Source organism: Emydura macquarii, unplaced genomic scaffold (assembly GCF_026122565.2).
Source record: "Emydura macquarii macquarii isolate MOO-44397 ecotype Brisbane River unplaced genomic scaffold, CSIRO-AGI_Emac_v2 contig_820, whole genome shotgun sequence".
NCBI classification, from domain to species: domain Eukaryota; kingdom Metazoa; phylum Chordata; order Testudines; family Chelidae; genus Emydura; species Emydura macquarii.
In genome coordinates this window covers 1,753,317-1,767,972 of record NW_027130957.1, presented here as the reverse complement: position 1 = coordinate 1,767,972, position 14,656 = coordinate 1,753,317, and the positions used below count along the sequence as shown (strand labels likewise).

General features: G+C 50.5%; 2 long non-coding RNA genes across 2 annotated transcripts; one reads left to right on the top strand and one right to left on the bottom strand.

Annotated features, from left to right (window-relative positions):
• Nucleotides 1-1,325: 1,325 nt before the first annotated feature.
• On the bottom strand, nt 1,326-4,649 carry LOC137149748 (uncharacterized). Its single transcript, XR_010918834.1, has 3 exons — nt 4,541-4,649; nt 4,311-4,445; nt 1,326-3,501 (listed from the first exon to the last, which is right to left on the bottom strand). It is a non-coding gene; the product is annotated as an uncharacterized lncRNA (long non-coding RNA).
• Nucleotides 3,041-4,276, top strand: LOC137149749 (uncharacterized). Its single transcript, XR_010918835.1, has 3 exons — nt 3,041-3,176; nt 3,372-3,563; nt 4,197-4,276. It is a non-coding gene; the product is annotated as an uncharacterized lncRNA (long non-coding RNA).
• Nucleotides 4,650-14,656: the final 10,007 nt, after the last annotated feature.

The window sequence follows — 14,656 nt, the reverse complement described above, 5'->3', positions numbered from 1 at the left end:
GACAACCTGTCCGGGGCTGGGCACAGCTACACTTCCAGGGATTTTGCAGTGTCTTTCAGGACAAAGAGAAACTGGAGATGCAGCTGTAAACAGAGTCATCACCCTTCTGAGCCCCAGCCTGTCCTCAGCCATCCATATCATGAAAGGGTTAGCCACGAAAAAACCCCTTCCTCCAACCCACTCTGCACCTGCTCCAGCAGGAAGTCTTGATCCCGGCTCAGCATCACGCAGTTCCACCCATCCTTCCCCCACAAGTCTTCGATTGCTCTTCTCCATCTCAGAGCTTCACAGCCACCCAGCCCTGCTAAGCTCCAGTGGGTCTCCCTCCTTCTCTGGGCCTCGGGCATCTTCATGTTATGTTAAGCCTCTTACCGCTAATTAAGCATTTCATGGCATTATAGGCCCGTAAACCCGCCGGCGCAATCTTGCTCTTGTTAATGCAACACAACACCACAACCGAGCACCACCCAAGGGGTGTTGCAGTTGTTCAGCACATGGGAATGCTTATTAATATCAATTTTACGGCTCCTCCAAAGATCTTCCTTCCCCTCCTATTCTCCCCTGGTTTTGCCACCCCGTTGATCTTCCCCCACCCCTGATATCACGCTCACATTGTCTTTAGTCATGTTCTCTCTATCTATGCAGAACAGGCTGTCAGCTCTTTAGGGCTAGGAACTTGTTTTCTTTTAGACACAGCTGTGTGGGTTTTTAGCATGCCCCTCACTCTATTGTCCCGGCATCAGCAAAAGGGTAACCCTACAATGTCCCACTTTCTCTGTGTCAATAGTAGCAAATCTGTAGGTGCTTATCAGTGACTCCCAGGAAATTTTAACAAGGACAGAGGGTTGTTGTGAGGATCCCCGACTCTTCAGCAGAAGGGCTTGTGAGTGGCAGGTGATTCACTGGAAAGGCGATCAGGAGAATCCAGAAACGCAAGTGTTCCTACCACGAGTTTCTACTCAGAGCTGGAGGGAAAAACATCCTGTTTACCCTTCAGTGAAAACATGCCAGACCAGCTGACTGGTGGCCCCCAATCCCTGAGGAAGCAAACCTCGCAGAGGCAGAGTGATGGATAGGAGAACCAAGGGAAAAGCAAACTATATTTAAATGGGACTGGAGGCATGTGGACCAGGAACCGTCGTCTGTAGGTTGAAAATCTCCTCTCCCATGTAGGATCGATTCCCTGACATGCTCTCTAGCCCCAGCTACCTGCTTCCTAGCACACCTCCCCAAGAAGTTTGGGTCAGGCTGGAATCAGACCCAGCCCACCAGCCTGATGTGACAGCAGGTGAAACTCAGCTGTTCCTCTGCTCCAGGACATCGTAACGGTGCCCAGGGGCAAGCATCCTTTGTTGTGAGGATAGCGGGGAACAGGCATTGGGTGGGGTGGTGGCAACAGCAATTGCACTGCTGCAGCCAGTCCCCTGGCACTTTCCCCACTGCTCCCCATGCGGCGGGTCTAGAATCACTGCGGTTAAAACGCCAGCTGCCCCTAGCACCCAGTTGGCACTAGGGCTCCAAGCACTGGTGCAGCTGAACTGCTGATCGTAAGGGCAAGGAAAGCTTGTGTGGCCCAAGACCTAACTGGCAGTGCCGAAAACGGAGACATTCTTTATCTGCAGCTGAGGGGCCCTTGAAAGAAGGGCAAAAATAAATTCCTTCCTGCCTCGGGGTAGGGGGATGGCGGGGGGACAAACCAATCTGACCATTGCACTTGATATAAGCGAGGGGCCAACACCTTGGCCGCATGGGACATGACTTGGGGGAAGTCAGAGGCCACCATGAGGGGAGAGCAACTAAAAATGAGCATGGAGCAGGAGGAACGGGCTCCAGAGGAAAGGTTAAAAGTGCCGAATACGGTTAGCGTGGCTCAGCGACAGCGGAGAGGGGCGGTGAAAGCAAGCTGCATGTATCTGAGGGGTGCTCACCCCAAGGGGTGAGAGGAATTATTTAGTGTGGTGCCGGGAGGCGGAGCTGGGCGCCAAGGGCTGAAATTAACAAGGGGAACGTGTCAGCTGAATTTCAGGAAAAGCTTCCTCCCAGGGAGCTGGGCTGGGCAATGGTCTTCCTGGGAGAGGTGATGGAAGCCCCCTTGCTTCAGACTTTTAGAACCATCTTAGCCAAAACCTTCGTAAATGGTGGAAGTGCATGGGCTGTGGTCAGCTATCACGGGTCTTCTCTGTCCCAAACTGCTAGGGCTCTATGATTCAGCCTTCGATGCAATATAAAACCCTCCACAAGTAGGCAACGCTGGCAGAGGTAGAGGACTGTGTAAGAGCTGGGCTTGGGTACCCACTGCAGGCTCCTGTATTTAGAGGGGAAGCAGTCAGCCAGGATCCCCCCTGCCTCGTGTGTAGTCATTTACACCTGTGCAAAGGGAGCATACAACGGTCCCAGATCAGAATGGGGGGGCTTGGCCATCCACTTAGAACAGATATAAGTGACTGCACCAGCTGCAGGGCAATGGAGGATCAGGACTAGTGTGTCTAGTGGTCACAGCCAGGTAGCTGGGAGTCAGGACACCGGAGCTCTATTCCCGGGTCTGCCACTCACTCAGCATGTGGCCTCTTGTGAGTTACTTTCTGTGCCGCCGTTTATCCACCTTAAATACCCGCTTATCACAGAAGCGCTGTGAGGGGTAAGTGTTTATAAAGTCCTTTCAGATCCTCTAATAATAAACACAGTCAAAGCAGAAAGCCTCGCTCTTTATCAGTCCCCAACCAGAACCACACCTGCCAGGCTTAATGCACTGCTGGAAGGTGCTCAGATACCATGATGATGGGCCTAGTAAAAGAACCTGAACAGAACAGAACCACTACAAGCAGGGGGCAACAAAAAAGTTCCACTATATTCTTAGCTTCGGGTCTGGCTACCTTCCCTTCCCACCCACTTCAGAAACGGAAGGCGAGTCGGGTATCACTGCACACAGCTATGGGCACTCTTTGCTCAAAAGCTCTTTCACGGTTCTGTCTGCAGAGTGACAGCCGAGCGATCACTCCTCAGCTGACTAATCAGTTGATGCAAGTTGGCAGTAGGGGGAAGGTGGGTTCTGGGACCAAAACAGCAGCTGACTCAGTGGGCAGGTGCTCCCCCTCAACCACAATCTCCATCCACTGGACATCAGCCTGAACTCGGAGATCGTCATGTTCCAGCCTGGCCAGGAAACCTACCAGCCAGTAAGTAGCATTTCCTTGACTCAGTGACAAACCATCTGAAATCCGGGAAGGGTCCAGAGCTGGACAATGCTGATGACAGGGTGCTGGGAGCGGTATAGGAGAAAGGGCAGGAGGGACGTTTAGCCCATAAGCCCTGAGCCGCTGAACAAGAGACGTAGGCTGGGTTCGTGTGGCTTCCCATCTGTTTCGTTGCAGGCTACAGTTCTGTAATGGGCACCTGGGACTTCACAGCCAGCGCCGTGTAGCACAGCCCAGCCATTCAAAACTTCATGGGCGCAGCGGGGCTAGAACTCAGATCCAGCTGCTCCAAAGGCCCAGGCCGTTTCTGCTGTGCGGGACAGAAGATGCTCTATCAGCTGTTAATTGGACCTGATGACACTCAGTGATGTAAGGAGTAGCCCCATTTAACCCCGAGGGAAACTGAGGCACAGTAATTTGCACAAAAATCACAGAAGAAAGCCGTGGTAGAGTCAGGAACTCTGCCCAACTCCCAGCCCTGTGCTTTTACTTAAAGGGGAACTAAAATCCAAGGGGCAGTTGCCCCTCCTTTCCCCCCATCTCTTTGTGATGGATAAATCAGAGCGGAAAGGTTTTTATTTGTATTATTGCTCATGTTTAGCCTTATAAACACCAAGTCCTTTCTCAGAGGAGTTTGTAGAGGCCTCAGAGCTCTCTTGCCTTAATTGCAGGGGTGTTGAATCTTTAACAAAAGCTACCTTTCTCCAACATGTTCTTTTGTCATTGACATTACATGGGTGTAAACCATACAAAAACCAGAGTTTACACATTGGCTAAAAATTTCGTTCCCCTCCACCATTCAGCTCTCATTCTTTTGACTTTTTGATGTCATTGTTTCACAAGTTCTGTAGTCTCCATAGTACCTTCTAGGGAAGACAAGCCCTGAATTTCTAACATGAAAAGCAAGCAAATAAAACAGTTCACACACTTGAAAACAAAAACCAACAAGAGAGGTCTTTCAGTATATGATAAGCCTAAACACAAATTATTTTCTTTTTGCAGGTCATCCTTAAATTCAATAGATGCTGCAATAGTCTGGTGCCCTACCTTGGTAGCAGGGAATGTTGAGTGGATACTGCTGACTTATTAAATCATGTGACATTTTACTCTACTCACATATAATGGAGGTGAGAGTGGCCATCCAGAAAGAGAACCTAGGGTGTGGGCTGAGCAGTCCTGAGGGAGGAATCTGAAGTGCAGTCCAGCTGGGGGAGGAGGTTTGAGTTGAATGTTGTGTATTATTGTTAATTTCTGCATTTAAAAAAAGCAAACCTCATTAAGTCAGTGAGTCTAGTTTCTACAGGACATGGGCAGCTGGGGGCATATTGGGAAAGGCACCTACTTACAACACTTTCCAGCTCTCTCTGCCTGTGCTTTATCTTGCTGGCCTTATATCCCCTTTCTCTGCCTGTCACACTTGTGTGTCCTTGGATTCCCTTCCTGTGCTGACTTTACTCCTTTGCTCACAGTATCACCCTTCGGGGGGAATTTTCAGAAGTGCAGAGTTAGGAGCATGAATCCCCTTGACTTTAAATGGGGCAAGGAGGGAGGGACTTGCACTCCTACCTCACGGACGTGCTTTGGAAAATCCACCATGTTCTGCTCTTCTTTGCAGGAGTGTGCACTAGTGCTTAAAGCAGGGGGCTAGGGGAGTCAGGATTCCTGGTGTCCATTTCCTGTACCACAGGACATTCACCAAGTCCCTGGGTCACTTTGCCTGGGCCTCTGCTAGCCTTTTTGCCTTCAGGATTTCCCACCACTGGTGAGAGCACCAGCGCGTGTGGGGTGCTAGCTGTTAGCCACCAGGTAGCGTCTAGAATAGATCGCACGGTGCCTGCAATGCTTCTGGTACCTCGTTTAAACTGGATTCACCCGCCCTCCACTACGAGCCAGGGTGACCTGATGTCCAGAGTTTATAGACACAGTCCTGGTATTTGGGACTTTTTCTTATATGGGTGCCTATTGCCCCTCCCCCTCGGTCCTGATTTTTCACACTTGCTGTCTGGTCACCCTATGCAATCCATGCCATGCGTGGTAGCATGAATGCAGCTATGGCCTGTGTGTCTCAGCTTCCTCATCTGTAAAATGGGATGATTATTCCCGACCTTCGGGGTAGTGGGAGGCTTCATTCGTGAATCCAGGAGGTGGTGTGGACTAAGTCAATGGGAACCTTTCCCTGAGACAGCGGCAACAGTTTAGAAGAGGAGGGACTGGGGATGTAAGGCCCTGATCCTGTCATTGGAGCTGCTCTGACAGACCCCAGTTGGACTCCATGCAGGTATAAGCAGCATGGCCAACCCCAGGCATTCAAAAATAATGAGTCAGGCCCCCCAAATCAGGAAGATGTTTTACAAATAGTACAATTTGGGGAACTTATTTGCTTTCTGAGCCTTTAGGGGACCCTTGGGTCCCATTTTCCACATTTTCTTTGTACCCAGAAGGGCTAGAAACTTACCTACTTAAAGAAAGGAAGCTGAGACTCACAAGTAACCATGCAGCTCCAGGAATCAAGTCTTTAAGGAAACAGCAGACATGACAAGCGTTGGCAGCACTCAAGGATCCGTGCGCATGGATCAGGCTCAGAGTGTAATCTGCAGATATTAAACAGGGAGGTGCCGGCGGCAAATGAGAACAGAAAAACACAATGAAAGGGACCTAGAGACATTGAAAACATGGCAATTTGCAGGAGGGGAGGGGGCAGGAGAAACGTGAGCTATTGTAATACAGTTGGAGGAAAAAGAATCTGAAAGAGACAGCCCTGATCAATAGACTGTAAAGAACCATGTTGGGCAGGGCAGGCTGGGGATGAGCTAAATTTATGCTATTGAATGAAGTCACCAGTTAATTGACTCAGAAACTACAGCATCAATACTGGGTTAAAGGAAACCCATCACCGCATCCATTCTTTGGCTGGACAGATTGCCTTGGGCAAGCGTCTGCTCACGTTGAAGTCAGGAACAAGATTAGATCCTTCAGCAGCAAACAAAATCCTGGAAGGAGGTGGGTGAGGAACCAGGAAAAGAAAAGCAGGCTTGTCATGGGAACTGGAAGTTGCTTCATTCAGACATGGCTATTGAGAGGACAAGCACTGGTGCTCCAGAGGTGACGTGCGCTGGAGGTCAAAGGATTAACAAAAATCATGTCACCTGCATCCCAGTACAATGCTCTAGTCAATAAACGGCGCCGCTTCTGATACAAACAGTACTTCCCGGGCTCACAGGGGGATCGTGAGGGTCGACTCATTAAGGTGTGTAAAGTGCTAATGTGCTTTGAGATCCACAAGATGGAAGTCGCTAGACAATTTTTTATTTTGTTTTAAACAGAGTGGCCGGTATCAAACTCCTCATTAGGCTTTGATTGATGTCACAGCGTAAACGAGGGGTAAGCAAGCTGGCACATTCCCTCCACCTTCAGGGAGCCCTAAGTATTTATGGCGGATGCTGCACCATCTCTAATAAAATGTAGTTGTACAGTGACACTTTGGGATTTTGCTCAGATCAGACTCCAGAGACTATTTTTTAAAGCACAGATTCCACTGGCCGCCAGTCTCCAGGGCAGAAGTGTTAATAAAAGAAGCTCCGCCCAGTAACTGTTCCATGGGGTAGAGTTCACATCAAAGTCAAGTGCTAATTTCATCCCAGCTGCTCATCTCCCTGCAAACTCATCAGCAGAAAGACTAGAATGGAGCAGCCTTTACTAGGCTAGAGAGGAGGGAATCAAAAATAGAACAGCAGGAATTAAAAGGCCAGAGTCTATTGCTTTCCCTACCTAGGGACAGAGGCAGAGTCTGCATTAAATAGATGTATAAACAAATAATGCATATATACATGTGTGCTGACAATAAATACCCCGTCACCTGTGCCAAGGATCTCTGCACTCAGCCTGAGTCAGTGGTCCAATTTACAATCCCCAAATCACTCTATAAACTGTGCATACAGAAACATTCTGCTTACCACTGAAATGCAGCCACCTCTGGGGTGGAGGGCCACAGCTAGACACCACATACCACATTTTGCAAAGACACAGGGGTAAAACCTTCAACTCCTATACAAAGGGCTCCATGGTCTTTGAAGTCCATGATGAGTGGACAGGACCCTAGTTTTTGCAGGGTCTCGAGTCACACACGGTAACCAGCAGGGAACTCCATTTCTCTCCTGCAGGAGGATAAAGGGCTGAGTTGATGCTTGTGAAACGGTCAGTAGAATCTCTGTCCGTGGGAGGAAGAGGCTAGTACTGAGCACCCACGCCTAGGCATTCTCACGCTTGCTTGGCTCCCTGGGGGTAAGGGCTGTGGGAGGGTTTCTTGACCCAAATTAATGAGTGTAATAACATAACGAGCTGTTACCTCTCCTCTTAGCCACTCAGCCCCTACTCTGAACTCATTGGCCTCTAGTGCAGGAGTAGGACAGCAGACAGGTTCCTGTTTGTTCTCTGGATGCAGCTGCCAGGAGAACAAAGTGTGACGGGGGAGACAGCAGGTGGCCCCCTTGAGGAGCCCACCCCAATTGTTCATGTCCTAGTAGGGGAGATTGCAAGCTGCCTGGCTTGTCCCCTAGGAGAAGGAAACTCCCTTTCCTCTCTACATGGGAGCGACTCCCAACAGGACGCCTCCCCCCCTGGGCACTGAACTGTAGGGCCCAGCTCTGCCTGGCACTGGGAAGGCTCAGCAGCTTCCTGAATTTATTGCCCTTGTGGGTTAGATAGGAAGACTCCGAATCCCCAGGGAGGAGAGTAAAGCAGGAGAAACTGTCAGCCTACAGAAACCTTTCCCTGGTGTAAGGCCATCAGCCCCACACAGCTGCTATTTCCCCACCTCTCTGGCATTGAGTATGCAATCTCCACCTGCCCCATCACAATCCCCCCACCAGCTGGGGTGCTTTGGCTGAAATATTTGCAGAACTCTTGCAAGGCTTAGTGGGATTATTCCCCCCGATCCAGGCTATGGTGCACTTCAGAGGAATCTGACTCATGGATAAAAGGCACCTCAGCTGGAGATGATTTAATCATGATTAGCACTGGTCTGGTGCATCCCATCCCTAGATATCAAAAGGTGGGATTCACAAAGGTATTTTAGGCTCCCATTGATTTGTGAATCCCACCCAAAGTGCTTTACAAAAGGTGGGTTCTAGCGATAGGGAAACTGAGGCTTGTGGAGGGGAAGTGATTTGCCAAAGGTTACCCAGCAGGGCAGCGGTAGAGCCAGAAATCGGCTCTAGGTCTCCTGACTTGCAGGTCTGTGTCCTATTCACCATCCCACGCAGACTATTATTCAGCAGCATGCAGAGGTGGGAGATGCCCCTAATTAAACCACTTCACAGCATGGAAATCTCCCAGCATCTCCCGGAACTTTCCAGGATTCATCTGAATTACCGGGAAGCTCAGCTGTCTTTTCAGAGCTTGAGGGACATAGGCCCAGTTGGCCAGGACACCCAGGGCTTCTGGCAGGAGGAACATCTTCAGGAGAACAAGGACAGAGCTGGGTTTAGTTCAGGCCATTTCTGACATGGCCAAAACTCAGGTTCACATGATCAGGGTGTCAGTTCCCGATTCATCTGGGAACTCAAGTGACAAACAGGTTATTATTCCAAATTCCGGCGCCCGTCCACACAGAGGCCTGTAAATACTGGCAGGGGAGAGGGAGTGGGGAGCAAGGGGAGGCCAGGTTAATTATAGCACCTTGACTCATGGGATCATGCTGACAGCTGGCCTCATGTTTATCGTGCAGGCAACTCCTGGAGCAGGCATTCCAGCCTCATGTAAGAGTGTCCTCAAGGGGCGCAGGACAACTGGCGATATGTTACCGACCTCTTTTAATGCTGCCTGTGCGGAGGATGAAACTACGCTAGCAACAATGAAACGGCCCATCTATACTAGTCGGGACTGAAGTTAACCCACGCAGGGTGGTGTCCACACGCAACAAGGCAGTCACCAGCTCTGCTGTGTTTTGGGGCCGCCCAAAGTTCTGCCGTGATTCTTCCGTTGTGTAGCTGGGGCCACGCATCCTCTGTCTGTACAAGCGGCCCCCCCAGCTCCCCTATGACGCCGCGAGATGACGTCCCACTGTTCACTGAACCACGTGGGAAAAAACACACCCATAACCCTGGCCACTGAAAGAGGCTGGGATAAGGACCCAGACTGCACCCATCCAGAAATGGCTGCACAGCACAGCAGGGGAGGACAGGTCAGCACAGGCCATGGCGGGGTAAAATGTATGCAGTGAGCTGCGGTAGCGGCACCAGAGTCTGGTGACATAGGATACAGTTTGATCTGCAGAGGGGATGCAGAGGCTCACACAGATCCAAAAACCAGGCTCCCTCTTGTGATTCGGCAGAGCTGAGGTTCGCTGCCGGTCAGAGCAGGCTAGCAAGGCCCATCTGTTTGCTTGAGTCTACACCACTGATTGGGCAGGGCCCACTGAAGCCCCTGGGAGCAGTGGCAGAGCGAATGCCGGGACGTGGGGCGGTGACTGCCCCCCCGCCAGAGGCCTTCAGGTGCATGTCTGGTGCCTTGTCAAGCGTATCATGCAGTTGACAAGAGGAGGCGTCCGACCCGAATTTTCACATAGGATGGGACAGCGAGCCCGCCCTGCCAGAGGCAACATCTGCGGGGGCGGGAGAGGCATGAGGGGTCACCTGCCTCCCCCACCCCCTGATTTGCTGCTTGGCTTGTACTGAGCATGCTCAATAACACTGGTGAAGCCGGCTGCCCTCACTCCGTCCCCCACACTGTCAGCAATCAGGGGTCATCTCTGCGCCCTGGCAGCTCCCGTCCTGTGAGGCTGCTGTTTGATGAGCCTGGGGCAGGCTCGCTCTCCAGCCCACCTGCCGACTCGTCAGGTGCAAAGCCTGGCTGGCTTCGCCACTGAGTGGGAGCAGTGGAAGCGCCACCTCAAAGCCAGATCACTCCAATAGGCACCTAACTTCGGAACCCAAGTTTGGAAGTTTTGGCCCCGTGCAGTAGCACAACTCGCTCACATGGGGATAACTGCCCGGTCAATCCACGCTACATTATAACAAGACAGCGTCCTGCCATGACAGCGGTTGCATAGCTAGGGTACAAAGCTACAGGTACCTTTGAGTACCAAGTGGCTGCCCTTTGCCTGCTCAGATCCTGGACTGCCAGCATCTCCGGACTTGTCTCCTTGGGAAATGTACCGGTACATTTGTACCACGGTAATTATACTGGTGTAACTCCCTATATCAGAACAACAGTGGTCTTTGTCCGGTGTAGCTTAATTCGCTTTAAGCTAGTACATTTCCCTGTGTAGACAAGTCTTTATTCTATAAAAGAGCCTTGACCATAAAAGGCTCCCTCTAAAACCCGATTCTAGTCCCTTTGCTTAGGGCTGGGGAGATTTTCACTGTGATGTAGATGCTTGGACTGATGAACCGTGAGAGAGGATGGGGACTTGGGGCACAGGAGAGGAACCCATTGGGCTTTCCAGACTGGCTACTCTGGCAGGAAGCGTGAGCCTTCCAGTCGCGAGCAGGGGTTCTCTTGGACTTCAGGAGGAAACGGGACCTGTTTTGCTGAGCTCAGAGATTTCATTGAAAGTGCTGCTAGCCACAAATCAGCTAGGGCTGGGTGGGAGCATGTTTGTAAGTTAGCATTCTGTTAGCATTCTGGAGACATCTTTTCACATTCACGTGTGTGCACACGCGTGTGCAAGAGAGAGAGGCTGTAGAGGCGGAATGCCAGCCCTGGCAACCCCGCTGCTCTGCGTAGGCACAGGACATGTGTGCATGTACCGCCTAGAGAGTGGCAGCACAAGTGTCCCCCACACAAGCAGACCAGGGAGTCTATGCCCTGGGCAGGGACCACCTCCAGAGGCAAGGAGAGCCCATAAAGACCTTGGCCTTTATGGGGAGAATGCAAACAATAGTGCTGCCGATTAGTGCCTCCTGGGGCCGGTCTCCTTTGCGATGCACCGAGAACTGGACTGAGATCTTCCAAGCTGATTGCATGCAGGCCCCCAGATCACAGCAATTTTAACTGCCAACCAGGACTAGCTTTGACCTTGGCCTCTCACCCATCAGCCAAGCTCTCCCGTCCCTCGACCCTCTGCCTCTACTCTCTTGCTGAAGAGTGCTATTGTGTTGGATGTTGGCAGGACGGGAGGCACGCTCAGCCACCGCTAGGGAGTCTAGATCCTATTTGAATGAGGGCTTAGCAGGTCAGGTTTCCAAGGTGCTCAAGCACCTACAGGATGCAGGCAGGCACTGAGTGGGATTTCCAGACGTGCTTAAGTCCCCAACTTCACTAGGTGCTTAAATACCTTTAAAAATCTGGTCCTATGGCATGCTTTAAGATTTGTACAGGGACTGACCGAACAAATAGTTACATTTCCCTTTTAATAACTCTTACTAAAAGCTCATTGGAAGGCTGTTTCCCAGTGCAAAAACCTAGAGAAAAGCGCAACAGAACAAGTGCTGTCCATGCCGCAAACCCACGGTTGCCTACAGAGTAAGAAGCCCTGGAACAGCAGCACCAGCATCTGGCAAACCTCAACATCACAGATTTGATTGTTCTCAGCTCTGGGAGAACAGTAGCAGTGGGTGCAGTATAAATCCCTAGAGAGACAGAAGGTCTTTGTTAAATGTTTCCTCCTCCTTTATCTGCTGATTATGAGTTCTTCAGGGCAGGGACATTGGTGCTTAAAGACCTTTGAGTTAGGTGGAGGGCCTAACTCACATTGATTTCAGTGCCTTGGAGGATCTGAGCACTTGTCTTGTATCTGCCCCATTGAGCCCTAGGGGGCTGTCAAAATCATTAGTGAGAATGTCACTTTCAGAAAGGTGGCTACCACTGGTAGTTGTGTGAGAAATGTCAGCATTAGATGTGTCCCTGGTTTGATCCTCCACCACCAAATGCCGGGAGAAGCCCTGTTTGGATACCTTCAGTCCTGCCTGGGCTTAGTTCTGGCCCTTAGCTCAATTTCTGTCCATTAAGAAATGCTTCTCATTCAGGTGGGCTGAGCAAAGTGGAAGGAATTTACCTCCCAGTAACTATTGTGATTCATAACAAAACAAATTGGCCTGGAGGAAGCTGCAGGCAAGATCAGAGAGTCTGAGGTGAGAACAGCTAAGAGATCCCCTGGGAACAGTGCACCCTACAATACATCTCCTAATGGCAACACCACCACCAAAGAACAGAAAGCTATTGATGTACCATATTCCTGCAGTAAGCCTCCCACCACTCCCTTGAACTCTTTGGGGGCAGGGACCATCTGTTTGTTCCATTGATGTGGGATCTTTTTGTTATGTGTTTGTACAGCCCCTAGCACAGCGAAGTCCTGATCTATGACGGGAACCCCTAAGTGTTACGTAATACAAAGAATAAAGCATTGTGCTACCCACTTCACAGACAGGCAAAGGACAGAGTGGAGAAATGATTCCCTCAAGATCATTCAGCAAGTCAGTGGCAGAGCCAGGAATAGAATCCAGGAATCCTGACGCCCACTCCTTGCTTTCAGCACCAGATCACATTGCCGAGTGCCGTTTGTTTGTTTGTTTGAACCCAGAAACAGTTTGCACTATTGCACCGTTTAGAGCTTCCAGGAACAAGAATCGGTGGAGCAGCTGCAGCCTGATGGAACCCTTGTGATCTTTAGGGTGATAGGATGACACTATCAGTGTCTTCTTATCTCCTCGGGCAGGTCTGGGTCACAGAGCCAGGACACGATCCATTCTGCTTGTTGTCTTTTTTTTTTTTTTTTTTTAACAGCAGAGTTAAGTAACAGGAACATGTGCTGTGGTCAGGGAAAAGCACAGCTGTTGTTTAGAGCACTGTCACCATGCTCTCTGACTCACATGTCAGGCCAGTGATTGAGTTAGGATCTGCAGGTCATGGCCACCACCCCGTTTAAAAACACAGCGTGCAACACAGTCACTTTTCTGGCAGACGTCAAGGTCCCGGCTTTGGGTTCATGGCTGGCCTGGCCCTAGATGATAGTTGCTTGGAAGCAAAGCCTCCTGCAAAGGCTTAGAGCTTGTCTACAACTAGCTCAGATCGATTTAGCGTAGGTCAGTAAGGAATCAATTGAAGCGAAATTGGTATTAGCCACTTATTATCCGCTGTAAGGGTGCGCGTAAACAAGTTGGCAGCAGTTTAGCTGAATTGATAGAATACAGATTGACCTAGACAAATTAGAGGATTGGGCCAAAAGAAATCTGATGAGGTTCAACAAGGACAAGGGCAGAGTCCTGCCCTGAGGATAGAAGAATCCCATGCACTGCTACAGACTGGGACAAACTGGCTTGGCAGTAGTTCTGGAGAAAAGGACCTGGGAGTTACAGTGGACAAGAAGCTGGAGATGAGTCAGCAGTGTGTCCTTACTGCCAAGAAGGCTAACGGCATATTGGGCTGCATTAACAGGAGCATTGCCAGCAGATCGAGGGAAGTGATTATTCCCCTCTATTTGGCACTAGCGAGGCCTCATTTGGAGTATTGGGTCCAGTTTTGGGCACCCACTACAAAAAGGATGTGGACAAATTGGAAAAAGTCCAGCGGAGGGCAACAAAAATGACTAGGGGGCTGGAGCACAAGACTTATGAGGAGAGGCTGAGGGAACTGGGCTTGTTTAGTCTGCAGAAGAGAAGAACGAGGGGGGATTTGATAGCAGCCTTTAACTACCTGAAGGAGTGTTCCAGGGAGGATGGAGCTAGGCTGTTCTCAGTGGTAGTAGATGACAGAACAAGGAGCAATGGTCACAAGTTGCAGTGGCGGAGGTCTACATTGGATGTTAGGGAAAACTTTTTCCCTAGGAAGGTGGTGAAGCACTGGAATGGGGTACCTAGGGAGGTGGTGGAATTTCCATCCTTAGAGTTGTTTAAGGCCCAGCTTGGCAAAGCCCTGGCTGGGATGATTTAGTTGGGGTTGGTCCTGCTTGGAGCAGCGGGTTGGACTAGATGACCTGCTGGGGTCCCTTCCAACCCTAATCCTCTATGATTCCATGAAATTGTGGTAACTGAATTCCAGCTCAGCTGTTTTCAGGCTCTGGTGCTTTGCCAGCAGTCGAAGGGACGGCGGAGTGACCCGACTAGCAGCTTTGAAGCACCTAGACTCCCTGCAGCTTCAAGGCTGATTTAGCCTGGCTTCCTCCTGTTGCAGGTAAATAGAGCCCCTGTGCTTTAAGTGCCTGAGCCTTCTGATGAACTCTTAAATTAAGTTCGGATTGCTCTGCCTGGGTACAAGGCTGCAATGGCCCTGCTTGGAAGAACAGGGGCTTCTGCCCAGTATCCCTAGTCAGGATCTCCTCTACCCCACACCACTATCCTTCCAGCTTCTGCTCCCCCTTTAAACATGATGGTCTTTCAAGAGTGACCTAGGCCCAGAGCCTCAAAGGAATTTAGGTACCTCACTTTCACTGAAATCCCAATGGGAGTTAGGCATTTAAATACCTTTGGGAATCCAGGCCCTAATCCTGGTCAGCACAGATGAAAGGCACTATCTACTGGAACAAG